The sequence below is a fragment of the Globicephala melas genome, chromosome 9 (assembly GCF_963455315.2).
Source record: "Globicephala melas chromosome 9, mGloMel1.2, whole genome shotgun sequence".
Classification (NCBI taxonomy): Eukaryota; Metazoa; Chordata; class Mammalia; order Artiodactyla; family Delphinidae; genus Globicephala; species Globicephala melas.
This window is the reverse complement of record NC_083322.1, coordinates 54635500-54659070: the sequence shown is the minus strand read 5'-3', so window position 1 is coordinate 54659070 and position 23571 is coordinate 54635500. Positions and strand designations below refer to the sequence as shown.

Genomic DNA, 23571 nt, shown 5'->3' with positions numbered 1-23571 from the left:
CTTTGGAACTTGAGGAATTCAGGGCTGCACTGGCCATATGGCTCCTGAGAGGAGAGGAAGTGAGGGGACTTGGAGTGGCTACACTTGAGCCCACCCCACCTGGCCATTTCTTTCTCTGCTGTGCGCTGCCCCAGCCCTGCCTGCAGCTATGACTGTTCAGGGCTGGAAGCCTTCAGTGCAGGGCAGGAGAAGAATCGGCAGGATTGAAAACATCTCAGAAAGACCATGCCCCAGTTGGCCAGCTAGAAGGCAGAAAATTTCACATTTGTTACCTTAATGGATAAAGTCATTGAAAGTCTGAAGAGAAATTATAATATCTGGAGAGGGTGATTATCATACCATTAATAGTTGCTGCTGCTGCTGCTGTTGATGAATAGCTTTTCTTTGATTCAGCCATTATTATTTACAATGAAATGTTTTATATATCACGGTTTGACTATAAAGCAACTACTCTTAAGGGCTATACTATATTACCCATGTAACCTTATTATGTGCTGGTATATTAAATCTCTTAATGGTTATCTACAAGATCTTGAGGAAAAGGAACACAGGATGCTAAAGTTTTGCTAAGATAGATGATCTGGCAAGATGCAGAGTTTTAATAAAGAAGGTGGGGTGACATTCTTGAGAGGAACTGTTTAGAGAGGTAAGACACTGATCAGGTGCTACAGTGAGGGTGCCGTTGGCCAGTCAGGGACGAAAAATGCTAAGCGGATACTAGAGAAATAAGATATAAAGATGAAAAATCTCCTTAGACCTAAGTCACCTGGATTGCAGCTTTGACTTCAACAAGTATTGAGGTTCAATCTGAAGCCCTAACCCGAGCCTGGTGGGGAAGAATAGCGCTGGGATGATAACTGTCTTTCTATTAATTCTAGTAGTGTTAGTAATAGTAGATAGAATTGTTTTATAAAACAATTTTATAAATAAATCAGGGCAAATATTTTAAGGGCACAAAGGCTCCCTCAAGTACATCTGCCATGTCACAGTCACAGGCAGCCACAGATACTGGGGACTTTGTGTTACATCTCTTTGTTGTAGTTAGGGTATGAAAAGATCTTGAGGAAAACTTGGGACATGTCTTGGAAATGCAGAATTCTTAAACGTGTTTTAGTCTCGAAAAACCATCATGCTTTCCATTGTTTGAGTAGAAACCATTGTTTCTACTCAAACCAAAAGTGTGGTGGGCGTCGGGCTCCTATAGTCCTGTGACTTTGTCGCTGACCAACATCAACATGAGCTGACAGAAATTGCCAGAGTCAAATATGGTGGGCCATGGACTGCTTGCCTATTAAATGCTATGAAACTTACCATCTTTGCCCTTTCCCTGTCGACAATAATAGAACCCGGAGCAGGAAGATGTCTTTCTTTCTCCAGTGTGAAACTGAACTCCGGAGGAAGGATCTCTCTTATCTGCATCCTCTAGAAAGATCTCAGAAATATGGCTGTGGTGGTAATATGGAGGAAACAGAGCAGAGGTGTTGGAGTCTGCAGACAGCATGGAAATTCCTACTTGACCCATGACAGACTAAGGCAATTTTGTCTGAGATAACCGGGATTTTTAAAATACCTTTCTGGAGCCAAAACATACCACATGCCAAGTATGGACTCATAAGATTGGAATAGCCTCTCTCTCTCTCTCTTCTTTCTGTCTCTAAAGCTTGTATTATATAAGTGGATATAGCTGGACCTTTTGTTCTCCAACAAACAATTCCCATCAACATTCAGAAAAAATTTAAAGCTGACCAGTTGGACAAGGGAAGAGGAGAGGGGAAATTGATGATGGTAGAGATAAATGTGAAGAAAGACAAGCCCATCTATAAGTTCACAGTCTAGATCCCAGGTTAATAGACCCATTAGTGCTAAAAGAAGATCCCACTTCTTTTGAATGAAGTCAGATGAAGAGACTACTCAGTTGCTCCACTCTCAGATTAAATCCAAAGCAATTAAGACAGGTATTTGAAAATACTTCTTTTTTCAAAGCACTTATTTTTAATGTCCAAGTGACATTTTTATTGTGATATAACATTCTGTGCTTCAAAATGACTTTGAGACATTAATGTTTGGCCTACTTGGTAGATTGCCAGTTTGGGGCAGGGCTGAAAGGATGGTGGCACTGTTTTTCTCTTTAATTGTATTCAACATCAAGGATATCACATGGAGACAGTTATTTAATATGATTCCAGTCCCAACCATGGTGCAAGATTTCCCTTAGCAGAATCAAGTGGGAAGGCTATGGGGTAGTTCTCCAGGAGCCCTGGGCTGATAGCTGTTTCCAGATGGGCCTCAGTTTCTTTGTTTGTGAAATGAGACAGGAATAGCTTCCCTTTCCAACTCTGTTTTTCACCCCAGTTAACATCTTTAAAAACATGAAGTGTGTAAAAGTGATTATAGTATATTAGCCTGATTCTGTATGGCATCACTTCTTGAGACACTCAAAACAGAGTGTTTCTCATTCATTTTCTGCCAGGTAAAAAGACAGATAAGTCTAACCACATAACCCCAGTTCAAAGAGTGAAGGTGAGATTCAGAAAAATTTTCCACGTAACAAAGAAATAAGAAAAGGAGGCAAAACCAAAATGCAACTCAGTGTTAGTCCTGAGCAAAACTGAATTTGGGAAAGTCCGTCTTTGGCCTCTATTCAAATCCCACTTCCTACTTGTTCTTTGTTCTCTACAGAAAGGTTATTGTTCTCTGTTATAGCAGTAATTTAAAAAAATTAGAAGTCCTCCCAGGGACATAGTATTTGAGTAGAGTCTAGAAAATGAAAAAACCTTCATGCTCCAATGATGGAATCTGAGGGAAGAAATATACGTTGAACAGAGAGTCTGGCTTACTAACAACTACCACCCTCTGGCTTCATGTTCCCATTTTTCTTCATGAATAAAATTTAAAGACACTGAATGGAAATAAACAAAATACGAAACTCTTCCCTCCCCTCCCTATAACAGCCTCCCAGTTGGCAGCTCTCTTTTCTCGGAAACCACCATAATAAAGAATGGATACCATGCCCAGGCTTTTCCAGCTCCTCATGGGCTTTCTGCCTCATCCCTCAAAATTCTCTCAAGGTTTTCTGATTCCCTTTAACTTGCTGCTTCTCCAAGGAGAAGCTACGCCCAATGGTAACTTAAGATATATCTGACCAGTGTAAATGTTGTTAACTTCATTAATCTACTTCTAATTGCCTTTTCTATTTATGAAGGGAGCATCAAAGCTCTGGGAAATAAAACTACAGATAGTCCGACAATAGTAGCAGGATGGCATTTCAAAAGAAGGCATTAAAGGAAACTCACCAACAGTGATACTTTTTCCTAATGGTTCTGGGAGGATAATTAAGTTGTTTATCACCTTTGATGCTTATAACCCTAACATAGGTGTTCCCTGGAAACCAATTAAAAATACAGCTGATAAACAGTGTCTCTTAGCTCAACAAATTTACTAATAATTTCAATCCCATTTGGAAAAGAATCTTGTCAGGTCTTTTGACACCAAAAGGCAACTTTCACACTCATTTACACTTCAGCGCCTGTAGTGATAAGCACACTCGGGGTATTTACTCAGCCTCTCTTGATCTCAATAGAAGTGTCCTCCAGAAAGCTTCCCTTGGCCATTGAATGGTAAGTTTAGTTTCAAAGTATGAATTGTGCTCGGTAGCCTGGGCTTTCCTTTGAAAGGCAATGGACCAGGATCTCTCTGTTGATATCTTTGCCTAATTGTCAGGAAGTAGTGGTACCTTGAATCTGTGGCCCTAACTTTGTAACTTTCAGTGGGCATCAAGTTGATGATTTTTTTTTTACATCTTTATTGGAGTATAATTGCTTTACAATGGTATGTTAGTTTCTGCTTTATAACAAAGTGAATCAGTTATACATATACATATGTTCCCATATCTCTTCCCTCTTGCGTCTCCCTCCTTCCCACCCTGCCTATCCCACCCCTCTAGGTGGTCACAAAGCACCGAGCTGATCTCCCTGTGCTATGCGGCTGCTTCCCACTAGCTATTTATTTTACGTTTGGTAGTGTATATATGTCTATGCCACTCTCTCACTTTGTCACAGCTTACCCTTCCTCCTCCCCATATCCTCAAGTGCATTCTCTAGTAGGCCTGTGTCTTTATTCCTGTCTGACCCCTAGGCTCTTCATGACATTTTTTTTCCCTTAAATTCCATATATATGTGTTAGCATACGGTATTTGTCTCTCTCTTTCTGACTTACTTCACTCTGTATGACAGACTCTAGGTCTATCCACCTCATTACAAATAGCTCAATTTCGTTTCTTTTTATGGCTGAGTAATATTCCATTGTACATATATACAACATCTTCTTTATCCATTCATCCGATGATGGACACCTAGGTTGTTTCCATCCCCTGGCTATTGTACATAGAACTGCAATGAACATTTTGGTACATGAATCTTTTTGAATTATGGTTTTCTCAGGGTATATGCCCAGTAGTGGGATTGCTGGGTCATGTGGTAGTTCTATTTGTAGTTTTTTAAGAAACCTCCATACTGTTCTCCATAGTGGCTGTACCAATTCACATTCCCACCAGCAGTGCAAGAGTGTTCCCTTTTCTCCAAACCCTCACCAGCATTTATTGTTTCTAGATTTTTTGATGATGGCCATTCTGACTGGTGTGAGATGATATCTCATTGTAGTTTTGATTTGCATTTCTCTAATGATTAATGATGTTGAGCATTCTTTCATGTGTTGGTTGACAGTCTGTATATCTTCTTTGGAGAAATGTCTATTTAGGTCTTCTGCCCATTTTTGGATTGGGTTGTTTGTTTTTTTGTTATTGAGCTGCATGAGCTGCTAGTAAATTTTGGAGATTAATCCTTTGTTAGTTGCTTCATTTGCATATATTTTCTCCCATTCTGAGGGTTGTCTTTTGGTCTTGTTCATGGTTTCCTTTGCTGTGCAAAAACTTTGAAGTTTCATTAGGTCCCATTTGTTTATTTTTGTTTTTATTTCCATTTCTCTAGCAGGTGGGTCAAAAAGGATCTTGCTGTGATTTATGTCATAGAGTGTTCTGCCTATGTTTTGCCCAAAGAGTTTGATAATTTCTGGCCTTACATTTAGGTCTTTAATCCATTTTGAGCTTATTTTTATGTATGGGGTTAGGGAGTGATCTAATCTCATGCTTCTACATGTAGCTGTCCAGTTTTCCCAGCACCACTTATTGAAGAGGCTGTCCTTTCTCCACTGTACATTCGTGCCTCCTTTATCAAAGATAAGGTGACCATATATGCCTGGGTTTATCTCTGGGCTTTCTATCCTGTTCCATTGATCTATCTTTCTGTTTTTGTGCCAGTACCATACTGTCTTGATTACTGTAGCTTCCTGAAGTCAGGAAGCCTGATTTCTCCAGCTCCGTTTTTCGTTTTCAAGATTGCTTTGGCTATTCAGGGTCTTTTGTGTTTCCATACAAATTGTGAAATTTTTTGTTCTAGTTCTGTGAAAAATGCCAGTGGTAGTTTGATAGGGATTGCATTGAATCTGTAGATTGCTTTGCGTAGTAGAGTCATTTTCACAATGTTGATTCTTCCAATCCAAGAACATGGTGTGTCTTTCCATCTATTTGTATCATCTTTAATTTCTTTCATCAGTGTCTTATAATTTTCTGCATACAGGTCTTTTGTCTCCTTAGGTAGGTTTATTCCTAGATATCTTATTCTTTTCGTTGCAATGGTAAATGGGAGTGTTTTCTTGATTTCACTTTCAGATTTTTCATCATTAGTGTATAGGAATGCCAGAGATTTCTGTGCATTAATTTTGCATCCTGCTACTTTACCAGATTCATTGATTAGCTCTAGTTTTCTGGTAGCATCTTTAGGATTCTCTGTGTATAGTATCATGTCATCTGGAAACAGTGACAGCTTTACTTCTTCTTTTCCAATTTGGATTCCTTTTATTTCCTTTTCTTCTCTGATTGCTGTGGCTAAAACTTCCAAAACTATGTTGAATAAGAGTGGTGAGGGTGGGCAACCTTGTCTTGTTCCTGATCTTAGTGGAAATTCTTTCACTTTTTCACCATTGAGGATGATGTTGGCTGTGGGTTTGTCATATATGGCCTTTATTATGTTGAGGAAAGTTCCCTCTATGCCTAGTTTCTGGAGGGTTTTTATCATAAATGGTTGTTGAATTTTGTCAAAAGCTTTCTCTGCATCTATTGAGATGACCATATGGTTTTTCTCCTTCAATTTGTTAATATGCTGTATCACATTGATTTGCGTATATTGAAGAATCCTTGCATTCCTGGAATAAACCCCACTTGATCATGGTGTATGATCCTTTTAATGTGCTGTTGAATTCTGTTTGCTAGTATTTTGTTGAGGATTTTTGCATCTATGTTCATCAGTGATATTGGCCTGTAGTTTTCTTTCTTTGTGACATCCTTGTCTGGTTTTGGTATTAGGGTGATGGTGGCCTCGTAGAATGAGTATGGGAGTGTTCCTCCCTCTGCTATATTTTGGAAGAGTTTGAGAAGGATAGGTGTTAGCTCTTCTCTAAGTGTTTTATAGAATTCGCCTGTGAAACCATCTGGTCCTGGGCTTTTGTTCGTTGGAAGATTTTTAATCACAGTTTCAATTTCAGTGCTTGTGATTGGTCTGTTCATATTTTCTATTTCTTCCTGATTCAGTCTTGGCAGGTTGTGCATTTCTAAGAATTTGTCCATTTCTTCCAGGTTGTCCATTTTATTGGCATAGAGTAGCTTGTAGTAATCTCTCATGATCTTTTGTATTTCTGCAGTGTCAGTTGTTACTTCTCCTTTTTCATTTCTAATTCTATTGATCTGAGTCTTCTCCCTTTTTTTCATGATGAGTCTGGCTAATGGTTTATCAATTGTTTATCTTCTCAAAGAACCAGCTTTTAGTTTTATTGATGTTTGCTATCATTTCCTTCATTTCTTTTTCATTTATTTCTGACCTGATATTTATGATTTCTTTCCTTCTGCTAACTTTGGGGGTTTTTTGTTCTTCTTTTTCTAATTGCTTTAGGTGCAAGGTTGGGTTGTTTATTTGATATGTTTCCTGTTTCTTAAGGTAGGATTGTATTGCTATAAACTTCCCTGTTAGAACTGCTTTTGCTGCATCCCATAGATTTTGGATCGTCGTGTCTCCACTGTCATTTGTTTCTAGGTATTTTTTGATTTCCTCTTTGATTTCTTCAGTGATCACTTCGTTATTAAGCAGTGGATTGTTTAGCCTCCGTGTGTTTGTATTTTTTACAGATCTTTTCCTGTAATTGATATCTAGTCTCATAGCGTTGTGGTCGGAAAAGATACTTGATACAATTTCAATTTTTTTAAATTTACCAAGGCTTGATTTGTGACCCAAGATACGATCTATCCTGGAGAATGTTCCATGAGCACTTGAGAAGAATGTGTATTCTGTTGTTTTTGGATGGAATGTCCTATAAATATCAATGATGTCCATCTTGTTTAATGTATCATTTAAAGCTTGTGTTTCCTTATTTATTTTCATTTTGGATGATCTGTCCATTGGTGAAAGTGGGGTGTTAAAGGCCCTTACTATGAATGTGTTACTGTTGATTTCCCCTTTTATTGCTGTTAGTATTTGCCTTATGTATTGAGGTGCTCCTATGTTGGGTGCATAAATATTTACAATTGTTATATCTTCTTCTTGGATCGATCCCTTGATCATTATGTAGTGTCCTTCTTTGTCTCTTCTAATAGCCTTTATTTTAAAGTCTATTTTGTCTGATATGAGAATTGCTACTCCAGCTTTCTTTTGGTTTCCATTTGCATGGAACATCTTTTTCCATCCCCTTACTTTCAGTCTGTATGTGTCTCTAGGTCTGAAGTGGGTCTCTTGTAGACAGCATATATATGGGTCTTGTTTTTGTGTCCATTCAGCCAGTCTGTGTCTTTTGGTGGGAGCATTTAATCCATTTACATTTAAGGTAATTATCGATATGTATGTTCCTATTCCCATTTTCTTAATTCTTTTGGGTTTATTATTATAGGTCTTTTCCTTCTCTTGTGTTTCTTGCCTAGAGAAGATCCTTTAGCATTTGTTGTAAAGCTGGTTTGGTGGTGCTGAACTGTCTCAGCTTTTGCTTGTCTGTAAAGGTTTTAATTTCTCCATCAAATCTGAATCAGATCCTTGCTGGGTAGAGTAATCTTGGTTGTAGGTTTTTCTCCTTCATCACTTTAAATATGTCCTGCCAGTCCCTTCTGGCCTGCAGAGTTTCTGCTGAAAGATCAGCTGTTAACCTTATTGGGATTCCCTTGTGTGTTATTTGTTGTTTTTCCCTTGCTGCTTTTAATATGTTTTCTTTGTATTTAATTTTTGACAGTTTGATTAATATGTGTCTTGGAGTGTTTCTCCTTGGATTTATCCTGTATGGGACTCTCTGTGCTTCCTGGACTTGATTAAGTATTTCCTTTCCCATATTAGGGAAATTTTCAACTATAATCTCTTCAAATATTTTCACAGTCCCTTTCTTTTTCTCTTCTTCTTCTGGAAGCCCTATAATTCGAATGTTGGTGCATTTAATGTTGTCCCAGAGGTCTCTGAGGCTGTCCTCAGTTCTTTTCATTCTTTTTTCTTTATTCTGCTCTGCAGTAGTTTTTTCCACTATTTTATCTTCCAGGTCACTTATCCGTTCTTCTGCCTCAGTTATTCTGTTGTTGATCCCTTCTAGACTATTTTTATTTTCATTTATTGTGTTGTTCATCGTTGCTTGTTTCATCTTTAGTTCTTCTAGGCCCTTGTTAAATGTTTCTTGCATGTTCTCTATTCTATTTCCAAGATTTTGGATCATCTTTACTATCATTATTCTGAATTCTTTTTCAGGTAGACTGCCTATTTCCTCTTCATTTGTTAGGTCTGGTGGGTTTTTATCTTGCTCCTTCATCTGCTGTGTGTTTTTCTGTCTTCTCATTTTGCTTATCTTACTGTGTTTGGGGTCTCCTTTTCACAGGCTGCAGGTTTGTAGTTCCCGTTGTTTTTGGTGTGTGTCCCCAGTGTGTAAGTTTGGTTCAGTGGGTTGTGTAGGCTTCCTGGTGGAGGGGACTAGTGCCTGTGTTCTGGTGGATGAGGCTGGATCTTGTCTTTCTGGTGGCCACATCCACATCTGGTGGTGTGTTTTGGGGTGTCTGTGGACTTATTATGATTTTAGGCAGCCTCTCTGCTAATGGGTGGGGTTGTGTTCATGTCTTGCCAGTTGTTTGGCATAGGGTGTCCAGCACTGCAGCTTGCTGGTCGTTGAGTGAAGCTGGGTGTTGTTGTTGAGATGAAGATCTCTGGGAGATTTTCGCCATTTGATATTACGTGGAGCTGGGAGGTCTCTTGTGGACCAGTGTCCTGAAGTTGGCTCTCCCACCTCAGAGGCACAGTACTGACTCCTGGCTGCAGCACCAAGAGCCTTTAATCCACACGGCTTAGAATAAAAGGGAGAAAAAGTAGAAAGAAAGAAAGAAAGAGGATAAAAGAAAATCAAATAAAGTAAGGTAAAAGAAAATAAAGTTATTAAAATAAAAAAATAATTATTAAGAAAAAGAATTTTTTTTAAGTAAAAAACAAAACAAAACAAAAAAAAACAGACGGATAGAACCCTAGGACAAATGGTGAAAGCAAAGCTATACAGACAAAATCTCACACAGAAGCATAGACATACACACTCACAAAAAGAGGAAAAGGGGAAAAAATAATACATCTTGCTCTCAGAGTCCACCTCCTCAATATGGGATGATTAGTTGTCTATTCAGGTATTCCACAGATGCAGGGTACATCAAGTTGATTGTGGAGATTTAATCTGCTGCACCTGAGGCTGCTGGGAGAGATTTCCCTTTCTTTTCTTTGTTCGCACAGCTCCCGGGTTTCAGCTTTGGATTTGGCCCCGCCTCTGCGTGTAGGTCGCTGGAGGGCGTCTGTTCTTCGCTCAGACAGGACGGGGTTAAAGGAGCCGCTGATTCGGGGGCTCCGGCTCACTGAGGCCGGGGAGAGGGAGGGGTACGGAGTGCGGGGCGAGCCTGCGGCGGCAGAGGCCAGTGTGACGTTGCACCAGCCTGAGGCGCACCGTGCGTTCTCCCGGAGAAATTATCCCTGGATCCCGGGACCCTGGCAGTGGCGGGCTGCACAGGCTCCCCGGAAGCGGGGTGTGGAGAGTGACGTGTGCTCGCACACAGGTTCCTTGGTGGCGGCAGCAGCAGCCTTAGCGTCTCGTGCCCGTCTCTGGGGTCTGTGCTGTTAGCCGCGGCTCACACCCGTCTCTGGAGCTCCTTTAAGTAGCGCTCTTAACCCCCTCCGACCGAAGCCCGAGCCACAGCTCCGAGCCCCGCCCGCCCCGCAGGGTGAGCAGACAAGCCTCTCAGGCTGGTGAGTGCTGGTCGGCCCCAAACCTCCGTGCGGGAATCTCTCCGCTTTGCCCTCCGCATCCCTGTTGCTGCGCTCTCCTCCGCTGCTCCGAAGCTTCCCCCCTCCATCACCTGCAATCTCCGCCCGCGTAGGGGCTTCTAGCGTGTGGAAACCTTTTCCTCCTTCATGGCTCCCTCCCACTGGTGCAGGTCCCGTCCTGTTTGTCTCTGTTTTTTCTTTTTTATTTTGCCTTACTCAGGTACGTGGGGAGTTTCTTGCCTTTTGGGAGGTCTGAGGTCTTCTGCCAGCATTCAGTAGGTGTTCTGTAGGAGTTGTTCCACGTGTAAATGTATTTCTGATGTATCTGTGGGGAGGAAGATGATCTCCGCGTCTTACTCTTCCGCCATCTTCCCCCTCCAAGTTGATGATTTTTAGTTTCTTCAAGGACTCATAGAAGCTGAAAAGGGTTCTTTGTGAAAATCTCAGGTGGTAATAGGTGGCTTATGTGGCTGACTCAATAGAAGGTGGGCTCTCACTTGATAAGTTTGGTCAGGACCCACTTGTTTACTTATATACTGAGCAGTTGGTACACCACGCCCCCAACCCTGATCCAGTCCACATCCATTGACTATTTTTCTGGAAGCTATTGAATATAGGAGGCCTTTTCAATCTGGTTGAAAAGCTCATTGACAAAGTTCCTGATTCTTATGCCTGAAGGCTCACTAGTTCTCTTGTGGGAATGTTTGCTGGTTGATTGGCGGATTGGTTTAACTTCTTTCATCTGCCTCAGCCTCATTCTGATCGCTCCTCCATGTCTTTAGAGCTATGGTAATTCTCAGGTCACTTTATTTCTCATCAGTTATTCACTCTTCACTTGGGGCAAGAGGTGTGACTTTAGATTCAGGCATTAATCTCCTAGCTCTACCCTTAAATAGCTTTATGGCTTTAGTCATTCCATGCTCCTTTCTGGACCCTTATTTCCTCATGTCCTTATTTGGAGAGAAAGAATTAGACCTGATGATGTGTGAAGGACCTTTCAGCCCTAAATTTTAGATGATGTTTTTGGCAGGTGGCAGATTTTCATATGAAACATTATTTCTTACTACTTCACTCTTTTAAGCGAGTTATTTTGTAATCACTTTCTCATCCAGCCCTCTTGAATGTATAGTTGCATTTAAGAAACTGATTCCTGGCCAGTGTTGCTGCTGTTGAGAGAATGGAGAAGAGAGTGGCATGTGATAAAGCTGGAAAGAGAAGTTGGAGCCTTCTAAAAAACCAAGGAAGAATTTTTCACAGGTTGAAGAATCCCTGTGGCTGTAAATGTGGAAAACAAGTTAGGAAGAGGTTGGAGTCCTTGAATATAGCTCTTTTGGTTAAGAAGCCATTGCAGTGGTCTAGCAAGAGTTAATTGTCCTTTGTATTAGGTGACCATGGAGATAAAGAGAAATGAATGGATTCAGGAGCTATTTGGGAGGTGAGATTTACAGGAGTCAAGGATGACTGTTGTTGTCTGGCTTATGCCATTAGATGCATGGAGGTGTCATTCACCAAGATGTGGTACAAAAGAAGAGGACCAGGGCTTAGATAAGCAGAGGATGCATTGAATACAGTCTTATATAATTGAGTTTGATACAACTTTGAGATATCCGGTGGAGATATCAAATAGGCATATAGGTCTGGAACTAAGAGGGGAGCTTTGGGCTGGATGTACAAATTTTGGAGTCATCAGCTAATGAACGGCCATTGAAGCCACACAGAGGTTACCTGGAGGAGAGAACATAGAGTGAAAAGAGAAGAGGGCCTAGGACTAAAGTCAAACTTTAATGGCCAGGTAGGGAAGGATACATTGGCAATGGAAGTGATTATGGAGGTAGAAGGAAAACCAGGAGGGTGTGGTGCCAGTGAAATAAGGGACTTACTTCGTGAAGCAGGAGTGGTCAATAACATCAACTCTTGTTGAGAGATTAGATGGGGGTAAAGAATGTCCATGTGATTTAACAACATGGAATTAATCCGTGACCTTCGAGCTGCTTTGGTGGAATAATAAGAGTGGAGCCAGGCTGGAGTAGGAAGAAGAAGAACTGGGCTGAAGTCACAGGGACAATGAGTGTTAAGACCTGTTACAAAATCAGTTTCTGAAGTGGATGAGAGAGATGGGGGAGTAGATCTAGGGGGATTATGGGGTTGTGTGATAATTATTTTAAAAGAAGAGAGAGACTCAAGCATACATTTATTCAACACATATTTATCAGACACTTATCTTGTGCTAAGCCCTATGTTAGGCAAAAGAGACGCAGCAAAGAATTTAAAAACCCCTGTTCCAATGGAATCTGCATTCTAGTGAGAAGGTGAAGGGACAGAGACAATAAATAAACATATAAATACATAATAATTCCAGTGGTGATAGTGTATGAGGACAAAAAAAGTGAAGGAAGGTGATAGAAACTATCTGAAGTGGGGGAAATACTATTTTATACAATGAATGGTCAAGAAAGACCTCTCTGGTGGACGGTTGCCAGATTTCACAAAAAAAGATGAAGGATGCCCAGTCAACTTTGAATTTCAGGTAAACAACAAGTACTTCTCAGTATTAAGTATATCCAATGCAATATTGGGGACATACTTATGCTAAAACATTATTTGTTGTTTACCCTGGATTTAATCTGGCAAGCCCACTCTGGTCAGATGACATTTTCCATGTTTAATGTCAGTGGAAACTCTCCTGCTAAAGAGACCAGTTGAATATAAAGGAGAGAAGGTAGGCTATACTCGAGAGTGGTCTGAAGCCCCTGAGAATCATTAAGGGATGGGATCCAAAGCCCAGGTGGAGGGGTTTACCCTAGACAGGGGAAGGAAGAGGGGATGCCTGTGGATGGGCAGTGGTTTGTAAGCATGGAGGGAGAAGAGGAAGGCTTCCTGTGTGATACCTTTGATGTTTCTCTGGGAGTGGGGTGGAAAGACAGGGGCTGAGAGGCGGAGGTGTGTGGCAGGGAGATGGGTTGGAGGTTGAAGAGAGGGGAGATACGAGAAGAGGAAGAGCATGAGTTGGCATGACAGGTTGAGAGCGCTTATGAATAAGATTGATTATTCATAATCTCCATTACCCTTATGGAGCACCCTGAAGGTGGGAGCAGAGGAGCTCAATCTACTCCCCCACTGACCCGCGCTACCCCACCAGAGGCTCCTGTAGAGACTACTTGTAGGACTCACTCCCAGCATCTTTGCCCTGGGACTTCTACAGAGAATTGGACCCATTAAGCATTTAAGCTATTTTCCTTTAGATAGAAAAATTGCTGCCACTGTAAAAGCTACTTTAATAGCCCTACTTAGGAAAGGAGATGAAGTTGAAGATAACGTCAGAAGAGCCATTTATGAAGCATCTAATTTTGACACACAAACTCCATCTTCACAGCCTGAAGTAAACTGGAGATCTGGCAATTAACCAGCTAATTTGAAAAATATTGACAGCCCATCTGCATAGATAACACATTGAACTTGACTTTTGGGTTTTTGGCTTTTGCCTCCATTGTGTTTAGGTTTCTGCCTTTTACATGCTCCTTCAGTGTGGCATCTTTCCTTGTTTTAGTTGCACACAGTGCTTTTAAGAAAGAGACAAATGATTTTCAACAAGTTAAAACATATTTTATTCGCTGTTAACACTTTTCATGTCATAATCGTATTGTTGCCTTCTTAACAAGCATAATAATTGCTTTGCATTATTTCATTTATATGCAGAACATTTTTACAACATGTGTTTTCATGTTTCATAAACGCAAGGCTGAATACAGAGCTCCTTTCCAGAGGGAGAGTAACTAAGGCGAGGGTAACCTTCTTTCCTGTGAAGATTAGCTCAGCAGGCCATTACGCAGTGCCCCTATCCGTGCAAATCAAGAGCTCAGCAGGCAGCAGCATTTAGTGACATGTCCCTTCTGTGTATGACCACTTGAGTGCACGTGAGATCAGCGGCCAGCAGGAGACATGTAAATGTTCACCAATAGTGAAAAGACAGATTTGAGGTGGGGGGTAGGAGGGGAGTTCTGTGCAAAGGGCCCCACTCTTCCCTCCCCCAGGGTGAGAGCAGCACTGAAAACCTTCAGAGGCACACTTCTAGTACCATCTCTGGATGAATTTAAATACAGAGAAGAGGCTATCTGGAATAACCAGTGACTTAGAACTAAAAAAAAAGGGTCGGGGGAGGGAGAGATCAGGATGGGGAAATTTGATAGTCAAATATTTGATATTTGGTCTCCTTGGCTTCCTTGGGTCCTGTCCTCTGTGGACCTTTCCCTGGATACATTTTTACATGATGTAGAACTGAGTTTCCACCTATTATCTGTAACCATCTCATACAAATGCAGCTTTAGGCAGAAGTAAGTCTTCTAGAGTTTGTGGAGTGAGTGAGGGAGCAGAGGGAAATTTTCTCCAGGCCAGATGTTAGGAAATGTTGTCTTATATGTGAGAGAGAAAGACTGGTCCTCTGTCAGCTTTCTGGGTGTTTCTATACAAAATCACTCTGGTTGATCAAAATCCTATGAGGAATTGCTGCCTGGTTGTGACTGGGATCTTTGTATCTTTCATAGAGTCAGAGAATTCAGATGTGAAAGAGACCTGAATAAGAACCTTCTCCAGTGTTCCTGAGACGGCGTACTGGACTACGCTGGTAGGTCACAATCACTTGTGAACAAAGTGTCAAAGTTTTGCGCATCAGAAGGAATTAAAGATTATCCTTAGGTTAATAATTCCCTCACGTTCCCTCACTTGCATTCTGATGTGTTTTCTTGCCTGGGTGACAAAGTGAAGGTGCCACTTCCTATAGCCTGTGTGTATCTGTGACCGTGGGCTGTGCTTGTGAACAATATCTACTATGAAAATAAAGGTTGAGAATTCAGTCACCATTGGCATATGGCTGTCCCACATCCACAGGCCCCCTGGCAGGGTCTAGGTTCTGCTGCAGTGTTAGCAACACCCCTTCCAAGTACTTGGGGATGTGGCCTCAGAGATCTAACAGGCAGCCTATGGTTTTGTACTTTTACCAGAGTGGTGGGTAGTAGCAGAGGCCAACTACCCTTGACCTCTGTCTTCCAGCCCTTGGACAAGAAAAAGGATTGCATTGGTTTGGGGAGGATTGTAAACCGTATATCCCAACCCTGTCTTTAGGAGAAGATCCCATTAAATGTCACCGCTTACCCTAAGACGTGGGAGTAAAGCAAATTCTGCTGTACCATCTCTTGTGTTGCACAGACAAAATGAAGTGGAGAATGATCCAATTAATTAGAGCATATGAAGAACTTGGAAAATTAAGGCCAAGACCCATATATTCCTCTTACTTCCCTCTTATAAAAACTTTACTGTTCCATTTTATTTTAAATTTGTAGATAGCATATCAGAGGTAGAAAATTCAGCTTCCACTTTCTTAGTAAAAATTTTAGCTCTGTCCCTTGCCAGAAAGACCTGCTATTACTCCACTGCTATTTCAGGGACAATTTAAAGTAAAGTAAAACAAACATAACACAGACACATATACAAAACAAGAAACAAAAGCTCATATTTATTCTGTGTATCAGAGCACATCAATACATCTTTCTTTCACATACGTCACTTTATAGTTTCTAACATTCAATTCTGATTTACTTGCAAGAGTAACATATGAGATTTAAATAATTTACTTTAGAATATAAGTTATCAGCTGAATAAGTAGAGGTTACTCATTGGATAAAAATGAATTTTCCCCTTTGAGAGTACCCATTAGATGTTGCCTTGTACATTCAGTTATCAACAGTTCTTTCTAAACCCATGCAATAAATCAATTTTCAAATGATGATGTTGACTGCATTACAGGAATTGTATTACTTCTCTCTCTGTATATCTACCAAGTGTTAAATACATTGAGAGCTTAGAAGCTAAAACCAATATAGTTAGGTCATTTATATTTGATAAATAATGAAAATAATCCACTATATTTAGACCGAGTCTTACGGTTGACAAAGCACTTTATCATGTATTATCTTCCTTGGACTTTACAAAAGACCATAGAAAAAGGAATCGCTAAAAAAATTATGTAACATCCAGGCAATGTAGTATTTTGCAACCATTAAAACAGTATCATGGGGACTTCCCTGGTGGTCCAGTGCGTAAGACTCCGAGCTCCCTATGCAGGGGGCCCGGCGTTCGATCCTTGGTTGGGGAACTAGATCCCGCATCCATGCCACAACTAAGAAGTTTGCAAGCCATAACTAAAGATCCCGCATGCCGCAACAAAGATCCTGTATGCTGCAACTAAGACCTGGCACAGCCTAAATAAATAAATATTAAAAACAAAACAAAACAGGACCATTAGGAACCAAGACGGCAGAGTAGAAGGACGTGCTCTCACTCCCTGTTGCGAGAACGCCAGAATCACAACTAGCTGCTGGACAGTCATCGACAGGAAGACACTGGAACTCACCAAAAAAGATACCCCACATCCAAAGACAAAGGAGAAGCCACAATGAGACGGTAGGAGGGGCACACTCACAGTAAAATCAAATCCCATAACTGCTGAGTGGGTGACTCAGACTGGAGAACATTTATACCACAGAAGTCCACCCACTGGAGTGAAGGTTCTGAGCCCCACATCAGGTTCCCAACCTGGGGGTCTGGCAATGGGAGGAGGAATTCCTAGAGAATCGAACTTTGAAGGCTAGTGGGATTTGATTGCAGGATTTGGACAGGACTGGAGGAAACAGTGACTCCACTCCTGGAGGGCACACACAAAGTAGTGTGCGCATCGGGACCCAGGGGAAGGAGCAGTGACCCGAGGGGAGACTGAACCAGACCTACCTGCTAGTGTTGGAGGGACTCCTGCAGAGGTGGGTGGTGGCTGTGGCTCACCGTGGGGACAAGGACACTGGCAGCAGAAGTTCTGGGAATTACTCCTTGGAGTGAGCCCTCCCAGAGTCCTCCATTAGACCCACAAAAGAGCCCAGGGAAGCTTCAGTGTTGGGTTGCCTCAGGCCAAACAACCAACAGAGAGGGAACCCAGCCCCATGCATCAGCAGTCAAGCAGATTAAAGTTTTACTGAGCTCTGCCCACCAGAGCAACAGTCTGCACTACTCACCACCAGTCCCTCCCATCAAGCCTCTTAGATGGCCTCATCCACCAGAGGGCAGAGAGCAGAAGCAAGAAGAACTACAATCCTGCAGCCTGTGGAACAAAAACCACATTCACAGAAACACAGACAAGATGAAAAGGTAGAGGGCTATGTACCAGATGAAGGAACAAGATAAAACCCCAGAAAAACAACTAAATGAAATGGAGATAGGCAACCTTCCAGAAAAACAATTTGGAATAATGATAGTGAAGATGATCCAGGACCTCGGAAAAAGAATGGAGGCAAAGATCGAGAAGACGCAAGAAATGTTTAACAAAGACCTAGAAGAATTAAAGAACAAACAAGCAGAGATGAACAATACAATAACTGCAATGAAAACTCCACTAGAAGGAATCAATAGCAGAATAACTGCGGCAGAAGAACGGATAAGTGACCTGGAAGACAGAATGTTGGAATTCACTGCTGCGGAACAGAATAAAGAAAAAAGAATGAAAAGAAATGAAGACAGCCTAAGAGACCTCTGGGACAACATTAAATGCAACAACATTCGCATTATAGGGGTCCCAGAAGGAGAAGACAGAGAGAGAAAGAACCTGAGAAAATATCTGAAGAGGTTATAGTTGAAAACTTCCCTAACATGGGAAAGGAAATAGCCACCCAAGTCCAGGAAGTGCAGAGAGTTCCATACAGGATAAACCCAAGGAGAAACACGCTGAGACACATAGTACTCAAACTGACAAAAATTAAAGACAAAGAAAAATTACTGAAAGCAGCAAGGGAAAAATGACAAATAATATACAAGGGAACTCCCATAAGGTTAACAGCTGATTTCTCAGCAGAAACTCTACAAGTCAGAAGGCAGTGGCATGATATACTTAAAGTGATGAAAGGGAAGAACCTACAACCAAGATTACTCTACCCAGCAAGGATCTCATTGACATTCGATGGAGAAATCAAAAGCCTTACAGACAAGCAAAAGCTAAGAGAATTCAGCACCACCAAACCAGCTCTACAACAAATGCTAAAGGAACTTCTCTAAGTGGGAAACACAAGAGAAGAAAAGGACCTACAAAAACAAACCCAAAACAATTAAGAAAATGGTCATAGGAACATACATATCGATAATTACCTTAAATGTGAATGGATTAAATGCTCCAACCAAAAGACACAGGCTTGCTGAATGGATACAAAAACAAGACCCATCTATATGCTGTTTACAAGAGACCCACTTCAGATCTAGGGACACATACAGACTGAAAATGAGGGGTTGGAAAAAGATATTCCATGCAAATGGAAATCAAAAGAAAGCTGGAGTAGCTATACTCATATCAGATAAAATAGACTTTAAAATAAAAAATGTTACAAGAGACAAGGAAGGACACTACATAATGATCAAGGGATCAATCCAAGATGAAGATATAACAATTATAAATATATATGCACCCAACATAGGGCACCTTAATAAATAAGGCAACTGCTAATAGCTATAAAAGAGGAAATCGACAGTAACACAAAAATAGTGGGGGACTGTAACACCTCACTTACACCAATGGACAGATCATCCAAAGTGAAAATAAATAAGGAGACAGAAGCTTTAAATGACACAATAGACCAGGTAGATTTATTTGATATTTACAGGACAGTCCATCCAAAAACGGCAAATTACACTTTTTTCTCAAGTGCGCACGGAACATTCTCCAGGATAGATCACATCGTGGGTCACAAATCAAGCCACAGTATATTTAAGAAAATTGAAATCATATCAAGCATCTTTTCTGACCACAATGCTTTGAGATTAGAAATGAATTACAGGGAAAAAAAAGTCAAAAACACAAACACATGGAGACTAAACAATACACTACTGAATAACCAAGAGATCACTGAAGAAATCAAAGAGAAAATCAAGAAATACCTAGAGATGGGGGCTTCCCTGGTGGCGCAGTGATTGAGAGTCCACCTGCCAATGCAGGGGACACGGGTTTGTGCCCCGGTCTGGGAGGATCCCATGTGCCGCGGAGCGGCTGGGCCCGTGGGCCATGGTCACTGAGCCTGCGCGTCCGGAGCCTGTGCTTCGCAATGCGAGAGGCCACAGCAGTGAGAGGCCCGCATACCGCAAAAAAAAAAAAAAAAAGAAATACTTAAGAGACGAATGACAATGAAAACAGGACGGTCCAAAACCTATGGGATGCAACAAAAGCAGTTCTAAGAGGGAAGTTTAAAGCTATACAAGCCTACCTCAAGAAACAAGAAAAATCACAAATTCACAATCTAACGTTACACCTAAAAGATCTAGAGAAAGAAGAACAAAGAAAACCCAAAGTTGGCAGAAGGAAAGAAATCATAAAGATCAGAGCAGAAAGGAAACAATAGCAAAGTTCAATAAAACTAAAAGCTGGTTCTTTGAGAAGATAAACAAAATTGATAAACCATTAGCCAGACTCATCAAGAAAAAGAGGGAAAGGACTCAAATCAATAAAATTAGAAATGAAAGAAGAGAAGTTACAACAGACACTGCAGAAATACAAAGCATTCTAAGAGACTACTACAAGCAACTCTATGCCAATAAAATGGACAACCTGGAAGAAATGGACAAGTTCTTAGAAAGGAATAACCTTTCAAGACTGAACCAGGAAGAAATAGAAAATATGAACAGACCAATCACAAGTAATGAAATTGAAACTGTGATTAAAAATCTTCTAACAAACAAAAGTCCAGGACCAGATGGCTTCACAGGTGAATTCTATCAAATGTTTAGAGAAGAGCTAACACCCACCCTTCTCAAACTCTTCCAAAAAGTTGCAGAGGAAGGAACACTCCCAAACTCATTCTATGAGGCCACCATCACCCTGATACCAACACCAGACAAAGATACTACAAAAAAAGAAAATTACAGACCAATATCACTGATGAATATAGACTCAAAAATCCTCAACAAAATACTAGCAAACAGAATCCAACAACACATTAAAAGGATCATACACCATGATCAAGTGGGATTTATGCCAGGGATGCAAGGATTCTTCAATATACATAAATCAGTCAATGTGATAAACCATATAAACAAATTGAAAAATAAAAACCATATGATCATCTCAATAAATGCAGAAAAAGCTTTTTACAAAATTCACACCCTTTTATGATAAAAACTCTCCAGAAAGTGGGCATAGAGGGAAACTACCTCAACATAATAAAGGCCATATACGACAAACCCACAGCAACATCATTCTCAGTGGTGAAAAACTGAAAGCATTTCCTCTAAGATCAGGAACAAGACAAGGGTGTCCCCTCTCACCACTATTATTCAACATAGTTTTGGAAGTCCTAGCCATGGCAATCAGAGAAGAAAAAGAAATAAAAGGAATACAAATTGGAAAAAAAGAAGTAAAACTGTCACTGTTTGCAGATGACATGATACTATACATAGAGAATCCTAAAGATGCCACCAGAAAACTACTAGAGCTAATCAATGAATTTGGTAAAGTTGCAGAATACAAAATTAATGCACAGAAATCTCTTGCATTCCTATACACTAGCAATGAAAGATCAGAAAGAGAAATTAAGGAAACAATTCCATTCACCATTGCAACAAAAAGAATAAAATACCTAGGAGTAAACCTATCTAAGGAGACAAAAGACCTGTACTCAGAAAACTATAAGACACTGATGAAGGAAATTAAAGATGATACCAACAGATGGAGAGATATACCATGTTCTTGGATTGGAAGAATGAACATTGTGAAAATGACTATACCACCCAAAGCAATCTACAGATTCAATGCAATCCCTATCAAATTACCAATGGCATTTTTTACAGAACTAGAACAAAAATCTTAAAATTTGTATGGAGACACAATAGACCTCGAATAGCCATAGCAGTCTTGAGGGAAAAAAACGGAGCAGGAGGAATCAGGCTCCCTGACTTCTGATTATACTACAAAGCTACAGTAATCAAGACAGTATGGTACTGGCACAAAAACAGAAACATAGATCGATGGAACAAGATAGAAAGCGCAGAGATAAACCCATGCACCTATGGTCAACTAATCTATGACAAAGGAGGCAAGGATATACAAATGGAGAGAAGCCAGTCTCTTCAATAAGTGGTGCTGGGAAAACTGGACAGCTACGTGTAAAAGAATGAAATTAGAACACTCCCTAACACCATACACAAAAATAAACTCAAGATGGATTAGAGACCTAAATGTAATACCAGACACTATAAAACTCTTAGAAGAAAACATAGGAAGAACACTCTTTGACATAAATCACAGCAAGATCTTTTTTGATCCACCTCTTAGAGTAATGGAAGTAAAAACAAAAATAAACAAATGGGACCTAATGAAACTTCAAAGCTTTTGCGCAGCAAAGGAAACCATAAACAAGATGAAAAGACAACCCTCAGAATGGGATAAAATATTTGCAAATGAATCAACGGACAAAGGATTAATCTCCAAAATATATAAACAGCTCACGCAACTCGATATTAAGGAAACAAACAACCCAGTCGAAAAATGGGCAGAAGATCTAAATAGACAATTCTCCAAAGAAGACATACAGATGGCCAAGAAGCACATGAAAAGCTGCTCAACATCACTAATTATTAGAGAAATGCAAATCAAAACTACAATGAGTATTACCTCACACCAGTTAGAATGGGCATCATCAGAAAATCTACAAACGACAAATGCTGGAGAGGGTGTGGAGAAAAGGGAACCCTCTTGCACTGTTGGTGGGAATGTAAATTGATACAGCCACTATGGAGAACAGTATGGAGGTTCCTTAAAAAACTAAAAGTAGAATTACCATATGATCCAGCAATCCCACTACTGGGCATATACCCAGAGAAAACCATAATTCAAAAAGATGCATACACCCCAATGTTCATTGCAGCACAATTTAGAATAGCCAGGTCATGGAAGCAACCTAAATTCCCATCGACAGATCAATGGATAAAGAAGATGTGGTATATATATACAATGGAATATTACTCAGCCATAAAAAGGAACAAAATTGGGTCATTTGTAGAGACGTGGATGGATCTAGAGACTGTCATACAGAGTGAAGTAAGTCAGAAAGAGAAAAACAAATATTGTATATTAACGCATGTATGTGGAACCTAGAAAAATGATACAGATGAACTGGTTTACAGGGCAGAAATTGAGACACAGATGTAGAGAACAAATGTATGGACACCAAGGGGGGAAAGCGGCGGGCGGTGTGGGTGTGGGTGTGATGAATTGGGAGATTGTGATTGACATGTATACACTGATGTGTATAAAATTGATGACTAATAAGGACCTGCTGTATAAAAAAATAAATAAAATTAAATTAAAAAGTTAAAAAAAAACCAGGATCAGTATGAAGTGGAATGATGCCATATTGTTGAGTAAAGGAAAACATTATAGAACAACATGTACAGCATGATTCCATTTTTTATTAAAAATTATAAAGTGTGACCCTTAAATATATTTAATTAAATATTTATTATGTATTGGTATGAGCCTAGAAAAATATGCTTCCAGTTCTGGGATGGTATTAGAGGGGTAGAGAAGGAACACTACCAATCCTGTTTGTATCTACTTCAGAAAGCACAGTTAAATTATGAGTGATTTAACTATTTTATGTGTTTCTGCATTTTTCAAATGGAAAACTATAAAAAATAGTGTCTTCATTTTGAGGATGAAAAAGCAAGGCTTGGAGATTTTAAATGGCTCTTGCAAAGCCATGCTGCTTACTCCTAGAACCCAGGTCTCCTGATTCTCTAGCAGCCGCTTTGGCCACAGTATGCCCAGAACAGAGCATTTGAACTGTTGACTAGGTTGGGAAATATTCACAAGCTTCAAACTCTACTCTTTGATGTTCTTTCACCTTAAGACTTCTTGGTCTACAGCAACCGTGTTTTAGCCTAGTTAGCATATTAAAATATAAAATAAAAGCTGCTAACTGCCTGTATTTTCTTTCTGGGAAGAAGGCAGCCTACTTGAGTGTGTCCGGATGGAAATCCAGAAGTTTGTATTCCTACCCGAGTTGTACATGTTGGGTGAACCACCAAACACTGTATCTCAGTTTCCTCACCTGTGAAAATATTGTGCTGACCTACTTTCTCGGGATAGCTGGGTCGGCTACTTCATGATTTAAAACTGCTTTGAAAATAC

General features: G+C 40.4%; 1 protein-coding gene across 5 annotated transcripts in view; it reads left to right on the top strand.

Moving 5' to 3' along the window:
* Positions 1 to 23571, top strand: part of MTERF1 (mitochondrial transcription termination factor 1) — a 606108-nt gene that overhangs the window by 357234 nt on the left and 225303 nt on the right. For all 5 annotated transcript variants that reach the window (XR_009565070.1, XR_009565067.1, XR_009565069.1 and 2 more), the window contains one exon: positions 14906 to 14985. The gene's annotated coding sequence lies outside the window, so the exon portion shown is untranslated. The remainder of the gene's footprint in view (positions 1 to 14905; positions 14986 to 23571) is intronic.